The sequence below is a fragment of the Aulostomus chinensis genome, chromosome 12, assembly GCF_037954235.1.
Source record: "Aulostomus chinensis isolate RoL2024-O1b breed Wild chromosome 12, RoL_Achi_v1.0, whole genome shotgun sequence".
In the NCBI taxonomy this organism is placed as follows: Eukaryota; Metazoa; Chordata; class Actinopteri; order Syngnathiformes; family Aulostomidae; genus Aulostomus; species Aulostomus chinensis.
The window spans coordinates 6,757,644-6,774,499 of record NC_141331.1 but is presented as its reverse complement, the minus strand read 5'-3'; the positions used below and the strand labels follow the sequence as shown (position 1 = coordinate 6,774,499).

Here is a 16,856-nt window from a genome sequence, read left to right as displayed (position 1 = left end):
GAATTGAACTTGAAGCTATTAGATTACTTTTAGTGCAATTGTTAGTGACTTTACGTTAATGGCGTCTCATCCTCTGAGTGTTGCCGTGGAGAAACAATATTCCCCCTTTTTATTGAAAGTGACAATAGAGAACTGTTCACGTTCATGCCCCTAAAAACACAATTTCAGTTTTGGCATTTCTGTTTGTGTACTGATTAAATAAAAGACTTAAATTAGTTTGAAAGTGTTGGTAGACTTGTTGTTGAACTTTGCATTAGCTACACAAGCGCTTCCCCCTTGCTTGTTGCAATTAGGCTAACTAAATGAATTGCCTAAAATGTCGAACAAATCCTTTAATTAAACTTTGCAGAAGCAGAGCAAATGTCGGCTGTGCTTGGCGGATTTGTCTGGTACGAAGTTTTTGCCCATAATTATCCTCCCTGAGCACACATTGGAAGTAATATGCAGAAATATAGCAAGGAGCACACGTTTAGTCATGAAATGTAACAGAGGACGTGACCAGTTAGAGACCTTTGTAGTGATAATTACACCGACGGTTCTGATGGAGAACCATCATCATCATTTCATATCTTGATCTGAATGAAGGGAATCTTGTTACTGGACACATGACTTGTTATTCTGCTCACAGCGTGGCAGTGCAGGGTGGATGGGGATTGGAAGCCTGCGAGGTACCCCTGACCCTCTTCCCCTCCCCATCAGCTGTACCAACATGCCACACACACACACACACACACACACACACACACACACACACACACACAAACACACACACACACACACATCATAGGGCCGACCCATCCTCCACTCTGACAGAAGCTCACCTGCCCTCCAGCCGCCCAGAACAACAGGGCGCGCTCCCCTGCCAGCTGTCGAACAGCCTGCGCCCAGCTGGCCCGCTGCAGCCTGAACAAATTTTCCACTCGCCACCATGGGACTTTTCCTTCATTAGGGCTGTGACATTTTATAAATTACGACATAAATAAATGTTGTTGGAAAATGTTCAGGGGAAACATGCTGACTTTGAGGGAGCAATCATGGACGTATGTGCTTATCATTGGTAATGCAGGAGCCAGACACTTGGGTCTGAGTGTTTCGATTGTCGTCAGGCGTTTGACCCCCAAACATCGATATCATACCCATAAGATATATTTAAAGGTGCAGTGTGTAGAATTCATGATTAAATATTGTAAAAGCAGTGGACTGTGTTTTCACTAGCTTAGATTAAGCCCCTTAGACATGCATAGTTAGCCATACAGAACTATAAAGATGTTTCTTGGTGCTACGACAGCTGCTCCAGCTTGTCCTCAAAATGCCAGTAAGTTACCCCGGACCCAAACACTACCACTGGTGGCTTTCAGAGGGTTCAGGCCGACGGTAACACATCGTGTACAGAAAAGACAATACTGATGCAGATGGTGCTACTTCGGTTACATTACAGCCCTGGTACATCGTTTTAGAGTTGAAGATAAAGTCTGTGTTTGAAACTTCTCCCCTCCAGTAAACCCACAACCACATGTGACCCGATCCACCGGTTACTCCTGGTCTCCAGCCTCTTCAATCACATGAGACTGGATGATTGTATACTCTGTTTTTCTTGTCCTTTTTTGGGGTTTTTTTTTTTGGGTGTATAGTAAATTAACAAAGTTTCCCCACAGATGTCAATTGTGTTTTACTATGACTGACAACAGTTGTCTGCTGGTGAGAAGTTTGAGAGTTAAATTTTGATACAAATGTAGCATCAATTCATAGGACGCAACCTGTAATTTTATCACTAGGTGTCACTAGATCTTACACTGGTGGTTCATTGTATTTTATCACCTAGCAACAGAAACATGTTTATCCCACCGTCGATGACTAAGTGTTGTTCTGATTTAAAGTAGAACTGACAAACTCCTGCATGAACATGGGACAAAAATGAGATTTAAATCGTGAATCTCAAGAGGTATGACTACAAATAGAAGGCTGTTCTTTTTTATAATAAATACATGTTTGTAACCTAACCATAGTTGTGGTCTTATGCTGTAATTCGGGTATCTGATTAAATAATAATGTCACAGCATTTTGACATGTACTTTTAATTGATACATGTCTAATGCTTTTAACAGAGCCGTAAACCCGGATGCCAATGATGTATGTGACGTATACATCTATGTATACTCACCTATGCAGATGTATGATTTGCAAGTATGATGCTACAGCCAGCTAGACAGATAACCCAGTTCTAGCTGAAGCATGACAGTAATATTCCTTCAAGGCATTCTCAGAAGGTGCATAACTTCATATTCTTCCTTTTTTAGTTGGTTGAGTTCAGCTTTTGATATGAGATTAATGTCAATGCAAATCCAATGTGCGTGTGTAAAGTATGCAGGATTACGTTCGCAGGGTTCCTGGGGTCTCATTTAGACGCAGGATAAAGAACTGAAACCCCGATGAAGGTCACAGACTGACAATTTACACGTGTGGCAGCTCCTCATTCAATTGACTAACGAGCCTTTGGCATCATGCTGTTGTCTTTTTTTAGTGCGAACCTGAAACTCTTCACTGTCGGATGTGCAGATCAGCCTGCTTCACTGCTCATCCAACGCCTGAACAAATCCTCTGCTTGCCTCTGGGACACGGTTTCATTTTAATTTAGTGTTCATTAGGTTTGTGAAATTCTGTAAACAAATAGCGTGAATAGTTCAGTACGGCATGTAGTGAGAATGTGAAGTGCATTGTAAATTCGTTTTAGATCAAATTGTCTGTTTGTTGGTTAAGTCTTGTTTCTGAGAAATGGAATACTCTTTATTGGATTTGACATTCTCCTATCCAAAAAAATGAAAATAATTAATGATGTCTATCAATTGAGAGAGAGAGAGACGGGGAAAAAAATGTGTTTTATCAAGAAAATAACACTTTTCAAAAGCATCATTATATTCAACCCTAAAGACACAGCACATAAGCGTGTTTCCAGTCATCATATTCTCATGGCATTTATCTCTCATGAAGGGTTATGCACAATTTTCATGCACAATCCCACAAATGTGCCGCAACACTAGGAAACAATGCATTTTAGGAAACCCCCCCCAATGAGAACCTCCAGCAAAATGCTGTGCGCTGCACTGCCTCTCAAAGTAAAATGCAGCATTTGTAGATAGTTGAGATGATGTGTATAAGGTCTTAGATTACATAATAAAATCCAGACACAAACAGTAAACTGAGATGGCTGTAGATGTCACGACATCTCCTTAAAAACACCCAATTTTGTCCCCATAGAAACGGCTCCAAATGGTCCGTCTCACTGAAGACACAGTTTTGTTGCCAGGGAGGCGGCTGCAAAAAACAAGACTCTTGGCTCCTCCTCTCTCGTGATTACATGGTTATATGCAAATTATTTGTCAAAGCAATAATTATGAAGAGTGAACGAGAAAAGACAGTTCCAGTTATAAATCACAGTTGAAAAATAGATGTTTTATGATGTGTCAACACTGTGGTCTGTCTGATTGGTCTGGGAACCGTCAACTACTCGCCAGTTGTTGAGTCCAGTCACTGAATTTAATTGGAGCTTGGGAACAGGAAACAAATAGCTGTCACCTGTTGCAGATTTTGTCAAACACATGCAAATGAAAAACAGTCTTGACTCTTGAATGCAACAGAACAACAATCTCCCACGCTGCAGTTTGCGTTCTGTTGACTGAAGAACATTCAGGTTACATGCATCACCATCATCATCTGGTTTCCTTCTAAGCTCTTACTGTAATTCCTACAGCCGCGAGAGACGTCTACTCAAATATAGATCATTTCTGCGGTGTTCACATTTACAACCTACGCAGCCATTTATTTTCTATCAGTTTTGGGATTTATTTAAATACTCGGTCACTACGATAAGTGGAGACTGTCATTATCTTGTTCTTCCAGGGGGTCTGCAGCTACAATACAGGCTTTTAAGGGGTCTTGGATGGATGATGCAAGGAGAGCCAGGTCCCAGTGGGCAGCCCTGACTCCAGATATTAGATGCTGAATAAATCATGCAATGTTGTTGGACCATCCCTGCTTCAATCAATCTAAACCAATCAATACATCAGTCTTCAGGCATGATATCTGAGGGACAGCAGAGCTGGCACCTGGTCATTAGCATTAGCTGAAGAATTATCTGACAAAGAGTCTTGGTGGGGGGAGTGGGGGGCAAATTACACCAGGGGGGAAACGAGGGGTGAAACCTATAAATATTTCACTATGATAACCTGATAATGGAATAGTTGAAACCCAAAGAGAAATGAATCACTGGTACACTGTTTGGCTCTCTTATGCATCAGCTGTCTGCTCAAGAGAGGAGTACCATGTATTGTTTCTTAGCATGAACTCTTCTAGGTCAGTTGCTCATAACATGTAACTATCCAGAGCGTGCTGTTCAGTTATCAGACGCTGTTCTCAGTCGCTTCATGAATCCGAGTCGATCCTTATTTTGTTCTGTGCAGCAAAGATGAAGAAGGCAATAATCCTTTGTATTAAAAGTAGCGCTATGATTCCTTTGGTTCATCAAAGCACCCTGTGAAAAAAAAAACAACAACGCACTCCTCTACTAGTTCACTGATTAATTCATGTTACACTTGCTCGCAGCACGAAAAATGAGTCTCCACATTCACACAGGGACTTATTTCCTCATTTTCTTCATTAGGGAGCTTCAATAGCCAATAGATATTGTGTGTCATTTGATGTTTATACATACTGTAAAATCTTAATCACTTTAGAGAGAACAGAATGTACTGGAAGTTCATTTTTCTCTAAATTTTCTTTGCAAATTTGTTGCAGATGATGTGTTGATTCAAACCTAATTACCCAGTAATTGTCCATATATTGCCATGTCGGCACACCAGTCTTGTAATAGATGTTTGCAAAATGAATGTCTCTTTCAAAGGAGATCCGTGTTTTCGCTAATCAGCCTCATTAGCGGAGGACATTTTGACATGTTGCATTAAGTCTAATGTGCCGTTTTCTGTTTCCTTCTCCTCTACATATTTCTTGGTCTTTCCTTCCCAGAACCTGAGAAGCAGATAGAAAAGATGTGGTGCCTGTGAAGGAGATGGAGCCTCTCTGAATGTTACACTATAGTTATGTTCTATTGATTGAGATGGAGGTTAACAGTTGTAATTTGTTTTTTGTTTTTGTTTTTTCGAACTTTAATTCTACTCTGCTTTGGTAGAGTAGTGTAGTGTTGATCCTTCTGGCTGGCCAGTGCTCTTCCTCATCCTAATTTGGGTTTGTACGGGCCTCCAACTTTCTCCTTGTGATTTGATTATTACTCTTTTCAATCCTTCATTAAATTGTTAAGCAAATTCAAGTATTTTCACACTAGCATCCTTCATTATTGCCCTCTGCAGGTCTGGAGGTCCTACTAGGTTTCACACCCTACAGTAGAGATAAACAGTCAATGGATGACATAGCGCTCTTGTCTGCAGCGCTGGGCTGTCTCACACAGACACACTCAAACGCTGACAGGTGCCATCTATGGGTGGACGGTTCAGCAAGTCCAAGGTCTGATTTGGGTAGCAGTTTTTGGGTCACAGTTTTGATTCGGTTCATTTTGATTTTCACATTACAGAGAATAAAAACATCCCCAGAAAATGACATCAAAAAACAGCAACACTCTCACAGAGCTGAAATTAATAAATAATAAGCACAGGCGCCGCTGCATTTTGTTGTCATTTGTGGTCATCAGCCTGCGCTCTGCTCCGTAATTTCTCAGCATGCATGTGTGTGTGTGTGCGTGTGTGTGTGTGTGCCGCAAACTCAGTGGATACCCAACATTTAAAGTGACTTTGGAATGAAGAAAAAAAAAAAAAAAGGTGACTTACAGCCCATGCATTTCGAACTCCGGGTTGTGTATTTAACGGTTGTGGTTTCTGCAGTTTGCAGGAGGAGCAACGAGGGATTTTTTGTGCAGGGATCCAGCCGGCACCCCTCTATAACAACAAGACAGCCACTCTACCTCGAAGCCTTGCCACCCTGTTGGGATTAGATCAGATAAAGCCAGTATTAGTGCTACAGACAAGGAAACACATAAATATGTGTAACTAACAATATAAAGGTAAGGAACTGTACAAAAATGTGTACCATCTAAATATTAGAAATTATCGCAATAGAGGAAGTCTACAGGCTTTTTGGCAATATTTAAGTTATACATGTTTGGTATCAGCTGATTTATTGAAATATCAAGGATAAACGAATTTAAAAAGTTTTAGATGGAATTAATCATCCACACCAGCTGTGATTTCTGAGAAGATGTACCATATTTTAGTGTTCCGGCTGTTTAAATCTACAATATTTAGATTTTTAAACTGACGTTATTCACTTCCTGACCATTATAACTCCAGGACCAGTGATACACAGCGAATTGATATGTTTCAATGAGTAAATCCACAATGTTGCACTGCTGCTACTGTGAGATATTAATTTTAATCATCTTTAAGACAGCACGTGTGTGTGTGTGTGCGTTGGTGCGGTCAGTGTAGCAGCTTCAGCTGATAATGGAGGTCTTGTGTATTTCAGCTGTAACTCTGCTGTAAGTGCCTTTATAATCCAAAACATATTGATTAACTCGCCTGACAACATAAATACACCACATGAAGGCCACTGCTTGACACCAGCAAGACACAACTTCAATTTAGACCTGCCACAAAGAAACCGTAAATGGAAAAATCACTCATACACCACAAACAGGTCTTAAATAAAGCAATGATTAGTAAAAAGCTTGTATAACTTTTAAAATCTATGCCGTAAACGAGTCGGTCTTTACTGTCATTAGAGAGTCCCAATTTGCAGTGTTGTGATTAGGGCATGGTTAAAAGATTAGAAATATTGCTGCAGTATTGCTTAAAGCTCCCTGGTGACACTAATGCTAAAACAAGCGTGGCAGACCATTGACCAGCATTAACTTTACTGAGCTCCAACATCAAAGCGTTCGCCTCACACTTGGGTTATTTCTTTGAAATATCCAGTTTAGATTCTTGTTTTTGATGTGAAAATGTATCTGTGTAGCTCAGTAAAGAAGTGAAGGAGCACTGCACTAATTGCATGGATGGGATAGTTGCCAAGGCGAGATGTTTGATTTTTATGAGATTGAATGCACTTGAACTTAATTTGAATTGAAAATGCGCGACTGAAAAAGTACTCAATCACATGCCATATCTTCTAGACCTGCTGCTACGTGGCTGAAGACAGCAACTGTACATACATGGGTGTCATGAGGATATGTTTAAAGCACATTAGAGTGGTATGCAGAAAAAGTTGACCCCTAACCTCTGGTCTTACAGATAAAATTCATAAATGTATGGAACAAAACAAGAGTAGTCTAGCACAAAATAAACAGGCAATAAAGCTCCTAGTCCCCTATTATCCAGCTAGAACCCTTCACTCCCAGGATGCAGGGTTACTTGTGGTTCCTAGAGTTTCTAAAAGTAGAATGGGAGCCAGAGCCTTCAGCTATCAGGCTCCCCTCCTGTGGAACCGTCTCCCAGTTTCGGTCCGGGATGGAGACAACCTCTCTACCTTTAAGAGCAGACTTAAGACCTTCCTTTTTGATCAGGCTTATAGTCAGGACTGCTTAGGCTGGCCCTTAGATATGCTGCTATAGGCTCAGACTGCTGGGGGATCTCCCATGGTGCACTGGGCTTCTCTCTCCTCCTCTCTTCCCTCTCTGTCCTCCTATATGTGTTATATATAAATCATACCCATATGTGTTACTAACTCGTCTTCTTCTCCAGAGCCTTCAGGCTCCCTCATCCCAGATCCCGGGTGCTGCTGGAGGAGGCTGCAGACCTGAAGAGGCTCAAGCTGCCACCCGTAGCCCCACCTGTTCACGTCCCCGATTGTCCATCAGTCTCTTCCCTTTCTCTCTGTCCCTCTCTTTCCTTCTGTATATCTGTCTTTCTCCATTATCTGTCTTTATCTCTGCCCAGCTCTCCTGCTCTCTTCCCCCCAAACCGGTCAAAGCAGAAGGCCGTCCCCATTGAGCCTGGATCTGCTCGACGTTCCTGCCTGTTAAAAGGAAGGTTTTCGTCGCTGCTGTTGCAGGATGTGCTTGCTGATGGAGAATTGTTAGGTGTAAATTCATTGAAGGAGTGAGGTACTAGACCTGCTCTACCTGTAAAGTGTCATGAGATAACTTTTGTTGTGATTTGACGCAATATAAATAAAACTGACTTGACTTGACTTGACTTAAAGCAAGCTGCAGGTCCTGATAGGTTTTGAAAACAGTCAGAGGCTGAGCTGTCAAAAACACACTCTGAACATGCCTGAACACCATATTGGCTTTGTCAGTTAAGAATAAACAGTTTGCTTTAAACTCTTTCTGGAAAATGTAACACTATTTGTTTCATTAAAATCCTGTATACTTCACATAAAATCATAAAAAAGAGGAACACTGAGAGTTCACTGCTTCATCCAGGTGCTTGACTCATGGAACATTTGTGATCTCTAACACTGCTGACCTTTACCAAACCCAGTTTTGCCACTCGGAGCACTTATTCAAGCACGCGAGCTACATGAAATAACAGCTGCCTGGTCTGATCCGTTCGTGTCTCTGAATTCTGATCCTCTGTGTTTCCAAATCCCACGCCCCCAAAATGACGCTATCAAAATCAAGCAGTTGAAAGCTAACAAAAATTCTACAGAAATGAGCAATTTCTTGATTATGGGTGATTGAAAAAGGAGCACAGAAGTCCAATATGTATAGTGCCAGTGAATATTGAAGCGTCTGATTCCTCTGATTAGTTCCTCCTGTCTGGTTGATCAATGAAATCATCCAGTAATATTTTTCAAATGGAAAATAATTTCTTGGCAAAGCATTACACAGTTAACTGTCTCTGCTGAGGTCAGATGTAGATAGAGGTGTTAGAGGGAGGACAATAACCACACCAAACACTCCATTTAATTGGACACTGTTAATTAATATTATGCCGTTGGATCCGGTCCATACATTTACATAGCAGGAGCACCAGCTACTTCATGCAAATACTGAAGGTGCTCACACATATTGATCTGAATATGAAAGTTACCAGGAGTATATGAGGCCTGACGCGGATAAAAGCAGCTTTTCTGCAGTGGGTACTCCTCTCATACTAAACTGACCCGATGAAAAGCATAAACTTGACTACAGCAGCTTTTAGTTCTTGCCCTTAACAAACGTGACAGGCCAAATGAGCTGACTATTTTACACACTGCTACTCTTTGCCAAATACAGAACAGGGTTTCTGTAAATAGAGCAATACTACAAAACGAGCAGGCTGGATAAAATTCAGCTGAGTAGATAAGATTAGCTGCCCCCTTGGAACATTTCTACAATGACATGGACTTTTTCAATGGGACTATTGACAGACTGCAGCACCAATAAAATTAGCACACTGCATAATAGCATGCAACCTTTTACTCTTCCTTTAGCTTCACCCCCATAGCGGAACATTTAGCTGTCACTGTGGCCAATTATTTCTCAGGTACCTCCTGTTGTGCTGGATAATGACACTTAATTAGCCAGGGAATGGAGGGTGGCTCTTTTCTGTCCCTTCATCCTCCATTCCCGCTGTATCTCTGTCTTTGCCAGTTGGAACTCTGCTCTCCAACAGGGTTTGCAGTGAGAGTCAATCATGTCCACTCTACCGCCTCAATACTCACCTGCACAGTGAGGGGTTGTGGGCCTGTGCTGTCTGGCCTGGCCATAATCAGGGTATTCACAGGTATCACGCTTTCAAGGGACGTGGAGGTCAGAGCAGGAGGATGGATGAGTGTCCATCTGCCTCCCCAGCCCCAAAGCTACTCTCATCATCATCATCGTCCAGCAGGACAGAAGTGCTGGTGGACAGATTTGCCAGGAGCCCCTGAAATGCCGCATTGTCACCCTTACTGCAAACTATGAGGTCACAATCAAGAACCCGACCCAGAGGAAGATGAGTTAAAACTGTAGCTGTGCTACAGAGAAGCACAGCTCAGTCACCATTATACATGTTGACACAGAACACTGTCCTAATATTTACATGGGTTCAATATTTCAAAAGAAATCTCACACGATTTGAAAACAAATGTCCCAGGAACTCAAATCAGCCCCGCAACATCCTGCTAAATAAGCCACTCTTACAAAAAGCTGAGAATATTGGCCTGACAGATTAATTTAATGCAGCACATGAAGCATGGCATTAATTCAGGCAGAGCACTGAAGTCGTGCTTGTATTGGCTAATTGGCATCAGTGTCGAAGCTGCTGTGTGATAACTAATGTCCAATCATATTCATGCAGGTGTGCAGCAGAGACACCATCACTCTTCTCAGCATCCCAGCATCCTCAGCAGTGACCCCAGCCTCTGGCATGTGGCATATTTCAGTATCCATATAATTATGTTTATATGATTATTACGTTGGATGAGAGAGGAGTTCCAAATTATATACAAGAAGAAAAAAAAAACTTAAATGAGTGGAATAACAGCAAACCCCCATCCATAGATCAGAGGGGTCACTGGATGCTGTGGTGGAACACCTCTGAAGGATTGTGGGCCGATGCTTAAACAGCCTTCATCATCAACAAAACACCAAAAAAGGAGTGATCTCAGAGAGAGAAGGTAAGAATACACGAGAAACCAGAAAGTACTCCAGAGCGCCTACGTCTGCCAACAGGCTCCTGGCACCCCCACACACATTCCGAGTGTGTGTATGTATTTTGCAGGAAGGAGCAGACTAATGCGGCACTGTGGTGCCAATATCACGTCCTGCGTCCACTAGGTAGCGCTAGAGAACACATCTGTTTCTGTCCACCACATGCAGGATTCCTGTGACTGCAAGGGGACACTTTGACTTAAACTCAGCTTGTTGATGTTTTCAGGTCGGGGCTGTCAAGTTTTGAAACGATATATGAACTGGTGGAGTCCATGTGGCCAAATCGGCTTCAACACGGGGACATCACGACATTGCACTTCCATCTAAGAAGAGATGAAGTCCAATCAGCTGATCTATCAAATCGGAGGTTTCAACTGCAGTACAGTACTACTAGTACTGTAAAACACTGTAAGAGCCTGAAAACTTTGTTGGACATTGAGGCCAAATTACTCATTTGTAGTGTCAGACATTTGGGAATGCAGTGAATTTGATAAGTTCCTTCATGAACATCCTTGTCTCGTTGAAGTCTTAAAGATAGTTGGAGGTTACGTCTGTCACTTAGAGCAAAATATGTGTCCTACAAAGTCATGCTGTGTGAAAGAAGAAACATTTGCTGGGGTTCTGTTGGGAAAAAACAAAACAAAACAGTGTGAGGACAAGTCAGACAAAAAGAGAACAGATCAAAAACTTTACCCAGCTGCAATTACCTAACGATCCCTCAAAAACTGCTCTGACAATCATCAGATGCATAATCCTGCTGACAGACAACGCACTGAAACATCACCTCCTCGCTGGGGGAAGTGATGTAATATATTTTTGATGTTCTAGAGTCTGCAGAGTCGATGTCCTGTGATGCATGCAGGCCCAACACTTTACTAAGAACTTTTGTGTTCGGTTTTCCTATAATTTGTCACTGGAAGTAATGTAATTGAATATCCAATGTACATTTCAGGTTTTTAAAAAGCAGAAAAGGTTACAATCGAAGCTTCTTTTGTGATTTGCAGACCTACCGTGATCACTTCTTGTGAAAATATCCCACCGCTACTGTAAATGTTTCTGGTAAAAAGGCCACCGGGATCAGAATCGGGCCCATCAATATTATTTAAAGGTCAAGCATACCCTTACATACAGTATGGTGCAGAGCTTCAATGTTTGGCTCCATATTTTACATCTAATGATTTTGAGCTTCGAGAAATTCAGCATTCATCACACCATTTCAGCCAGGATAAAAATAGGGCAGAGACACACTATTTCCTTTATGAAAGTCAAAGCTTTAGCGAACTAGCTGATGTCTGTGGTCTTTGTCAGTGATTGGGGGAAAAAAAGTGCAGACAGCAGGGCTGAAATCTGAACAATGGCGTAGACGGTCCGTAAATGACTTCAGTCCATCATCAATTACCCAGAAAACTGTGCAGGAAGTACAATGGCTACCTAATTACATTTAATCTAAACTCTAGATGTAAAACAGGAGGTTAACATAATATCACTTAGCCATCTTCATGGTTCAGTGATGCTAAATGACTAGGTTAATGAAAGCCAGTCTGCCTCACTAACACCTTTTGACTGGTCATTTTTTTTTGTGACAAGGCGCTCTTGAAAATCCAATTTTCTGTGTGCTTGGTTTCTTTTTTATGTCTATTCACTTGCCATGTCTTTTGTCAAAGAGATTATTATTCTGTTTTCTTGCCTCTCTGGAAAATCTATCATTTACAGCAGGTACAATACTTGGATGGGGCAAATCCTTTCTGCTTGAGCTCTCCTTATGTGGCAAGGACTTGGCAGGGGAACTGGTTGGAATTTGGGGGTTTTGAATAAGTCATAGGCAGTATAATCTCGGGGGGGGGGGGGCACGGCCAGTTAAAAACACAAGAACTATGAATTCAAGTCAATTGGGGATCAAGCAAGAAACTAACTGCTCTCTTAAGAATAACAATGTTCCAAAAACCACGGAAGGAATATATACACTATGAATAAATACTGTACAGAGGGCTGACATGTCCTACTGGTCGCCACCAACCCCGTCACAGATCTTATGGTGTTATTAAAGTAAGCAGTAACACTCCCCCATGTGCTTTGTGCTCTCATAAGACTCATTTCAGGACTTAGGAAGTCTCATTTTAGACAGCACACTTCTTGTTAAAAGAAAATCTGAGAAAATGGAACAGTAAAAATTATTTTTGTAAAAGGTGGCTCTGTGACAAAGGATGCAGTTTTGCAAAAAAAAATATATATATACATATATATATGTTTGAGATGTAATAGTGAGATCTGTCATTTTCACACCACTACCCCTGCAATGTTTACAGCCTATTGCATTAAATTAAACATAATGTATACATGTTTCAGGTGTGATGTTGGCACTGGCAACAATTGATCTGCCAAGCCAAACAGCTCTAGATTTGGTTTTTGGGGCCACATATGGATTTGTAGCCTTTCAAACCTAATACTGTGCAAACAAAAAGACCAATGAATTGAAAATAGCCATATTATCTTGTCACGATTAATACATACTCAACACTGGAGTAGTTTTAGTACTTCCATTTGAAATGCCTTTTTAATAATTTTGACTCTGGGATTGTCCGTCCAAAACCAAGAAACCTTCAAATCTGGTTCAACAATCCACGAGAACATTCAAGGATGAATGCCAAGATTTTTTTTTTTCATTTAGGATGAAGTCTAAGATTTTTTATTTATTTATTTTTTTGCTCAAAGAAACGCTTGGACTCAATGATGAAATACGATGATTGTGACAGTCAAAAGTCACTGTCGCCACAAATGAATATGATATTTCAGGAAGGCCTTGAGGAAAGTTCTTCAAATTGAGTACCAACATCCGCTTGGACTTGAGGATCACCTGACAAAATGCTGGTGGTTGAGGTGACAGGTACACAACAAGCAGGTGCAACGTACAACAAAGTAGGACAACTGAAGTACTTTTAGGTTTCAGTGGAAGCAATACTGTTACAGTTACTGATGACTGGGTCGAGTTCCAGTTGTGGTTTATGGTCAAATATTTGACAAAATACACGTTCTTGCAGGGTATTTGCTGTATGGTTAGCTTGATAACACAGAGGACTGGAAATGGCAAAAACACAGTACAGAGTATGTGTATATTCCAACACATAACCTGAACCTTGTTTTCATCTTATCCTCTGGTTTATGCATGCATCCGAACAAATATTTTATAAAGAGTAATGTGGAGTTCAATCCAAGAGCATTGCTTGAAAATATAAAACTGCTCCACTTACCTTTCCTAGCGTAAAACTGTGTGTGCTATTTGGCGTATCCAGCTTTTTCTTTAAATAAGCTAAGAATTTCTGACCTTCCGTGTAAAATCTCTCTTTTTTTTTCCTTCTGCAACTTTCAGTTTGGGCCAAAGAGAACAAAATATTGATGGCTCCCAGTAGACACTGTATTTCACTACTCCATGCCAGCTGCTGTCTTGCCTCTGAGGTTAATCTGCTATTTAGGAGCACACAAGAACACGCCGGTGGACTCGACATGGCCTTCTGCAAGAAATATTCAACTGCACTCTCATTTTGTTCAAGGGCTCACACTTTTGCGTCACCCTTTTCAAGGCATTGTGTTAACGGCTTGTATGAAACCGTTTTGGTTTTTTTTGTTGTTGTTTTTTTTTAACATAGAATGTCGTCATTGTGTCTGTGCTGGAGATTGCATCTGCCCTTTGACCTCTGTGTACCAGAGCACCATAGTGATCTCTATTCAGCCACATGTGGATAAGGATTATACCAGAGTAGGCTCCTGACATTTTGTAAGCAGATGTTTTGGACAGTTTTCCTGGACACTATATGTGTCTGGGCCTGTTTTCCTTTCTTTCCTTCCTTTTTTTTTTTTTTTTACTTTCTGGAGTCAAAAACAACTAAACTAAAGGTAAAATACTCTTTTTTTTAATGTTTTTCTGGAGTCAGAAATAGCAAATGTAGCGGTGAAAATATCAGTACTAGAAAGGTAAAATACTCTTTTTGAGTGATTTATCACTTGTTCTTAGCAATATTAGCCAAATTTCCACCAAGTCTTTCCTTTCATTTATGAGATATCTTGCTAACAAACACACACGTACCACACCCATCATATTACCTGCTTGGCGGAGGTAATGAACGTTTAATCAAGCTCAGCTGTTACCATCATATTCTTCCACTGGTGACGTCACTGGGACACGGTTACCGTGACAGCACAGCTTGCCACTTCTCACAGATTTAATCAAATACACTTTGTCTCATTATGAAGTTTGCAAGCACAATATGCTCTCTCCACTCATTATCACTTTCTCCTTTAATCCAAAAAAGGCTGCTTTACTGCTGCATTCATAGACGCCTCAACCGCTGCTGTAAACATCATTTACTACTACGGATCATATATTACTCCTTCCAGAAAAGAGAAAAGGAGAAACAGGCAGTGCAGTAGGAGCCTTTTGTCATGTCATACCTACTGGGTTGTTACATTTGTGTTGTGGAAGCAGGTGGATCTACATGCAGAGACAGCAGGAGGCAGCAAATCAAAATGAAAAAATAAAAAACAATTTACAATCAAATAGGCTGACGAATAAAGCAGAGCCCCCCCCCCCCCCCAACTAGACTTAACTTAAAAGCAAGACTGACTAAACCAGATGCAATGAAAAGTCCAAAATGGACTGTAACACAACAGACCATGTAGCATGACAGCAGGCGGGGGGCTGATGAGCACTGATTACCTACACTGGTGATCAGGGAATAAAGCAAACCAAGACACAAGTGGAAGGTGGTTTCAAAATAAAACAGTAAATAACAACAAAAACAACAAAAAATTGGACCAATAAGACAGAAGAAGGGAATATTCCTTGCCACAGAAATAAAAAAAAAAAAGAGTCCATAATCCAAAAGTGATCATGATTCCGGTCCAGATGGGATTGTAGTGGGCTAAACTACACAGGTTTTGGTCTGGAGGGCAGAGACTCAACCTAAATGAGGATAATGAGATGCAAAGGTAAAATGGGATCATATATTATCTAGATAACATGTCCAGATACATATTTAATTTTAATATGGGGGGGGGGGTGCAGTAGGTGCACTGCCCGGAGGCCCACCTTTCTCTCCAGTTAAAGGGGCCCACCCCGGACCGAATCCACCTGACTGAAAATGCAGCTTTGGAAGGTCTTCTGGTCACACAGAGCGAGCTTCTCAAGAACTGGATTTGTGTCTCCAGACACCTTAAATTCAATGAGGATCAATCCAACATCCCATGTTGACCAGCATCATGTCCGACTGAGGAGAAGATTGGGTTTCCTCCTGCCAATCCCCCGCCACCCCCCAGAATCAAGGATAGAGGTCCCGTCTGTACACTTAAACATCACTTAGCAGCTGCTGCCACAGCCATGGACACCAGTGTCCAGTGGACTGAGAGTTTCATGGCCATTAGGAACAGTCTTTGGCTTCCTCCACCATTTTTTTTTTTTTTTTGTATTTTTATTTCACATCTAATTTCAGATCCTGCCCTTCGTGTCCTTGTGTTTTTTCCTACCTGTGTGATTACCTGCCCTGCCACGATTAGTTTCAGTTGTTCCTCATTTCCTTCGCTCCCGAGTGTATTTAGTCTGTGGGTTCTGCGGTCTCTGTGCTAGTTTATGTTTGTCTCCCGTTTCAAGAGGCCTCACTTATGTGTGTTTCTCTTTCCTTGATCTTTGTTTTCCCTGGACGTCGCCTTTGTCTGCTGTGTTATCGGAGAGGTCATCTGTGATTTAAACTGCTCCAAGTAAAATAAACGTAAAGATGCCGCCGTTATTTCGAGGATCGAGTTCTGCCGCCACAAAAAGCTGAATGGTTTCAACACGTTCGCTTTACCCCACAAAATGTTTCAAACAAAGAGGATAGAGAATCAGCACCAGAGTCCATCTGCATTCTCATTAGCACACAAACAGCAGCTAATAAAGGCTGACCTTCACATCATGTTTTTGAGGGAACCTGCCGTTTTAAAGTCAAAGTCTTTAAGCCAGATAAGCAGTAGTGCATTTTAATCCTCTCTCTGCTGAGTGGGGCATCTGGTTAAATAACGGCCTTTTCACCTCTTCTCTTTGTAGAGGGGATTTTTGTTATGACTGTGCTTCCCTCTGCATATCCCCAAGACCTCAGATCCACCCATTGTATGGACCCATTGTGTCAAGCTTAAGCTCCAGCTCAAAATAGCCTTCAAAATCTAAGGCAGCATATTCCTGTTCATGGCATTAACCAATCCTTATATCCAG

At 41.4% G+C, this 16,856-nt stretch overlaps 1 long non-coding RNA gene across 1 annotated transcript in view; it reads right to left on the bottom strand.

Annotated features, from left to right (window-relative positions):
* LOC147251851 (uncharacterized) overlaps positions 1-16,856 on the bottom strand; it is a 112,012-nt gene that overhangs the window by 39,375 nt on the left and 55,781 nt on the right. Inside the window, exon 2 of the long non-coding RNA XR_015118700.1 lies at positions 5,835-5,985. This is a non-coding gene — a long non-coding RNA (uncharacterized LOC147251851). The remainder of the gene's footprint in view (positions 1-5,834; positions 5,986-16,856) is intronic.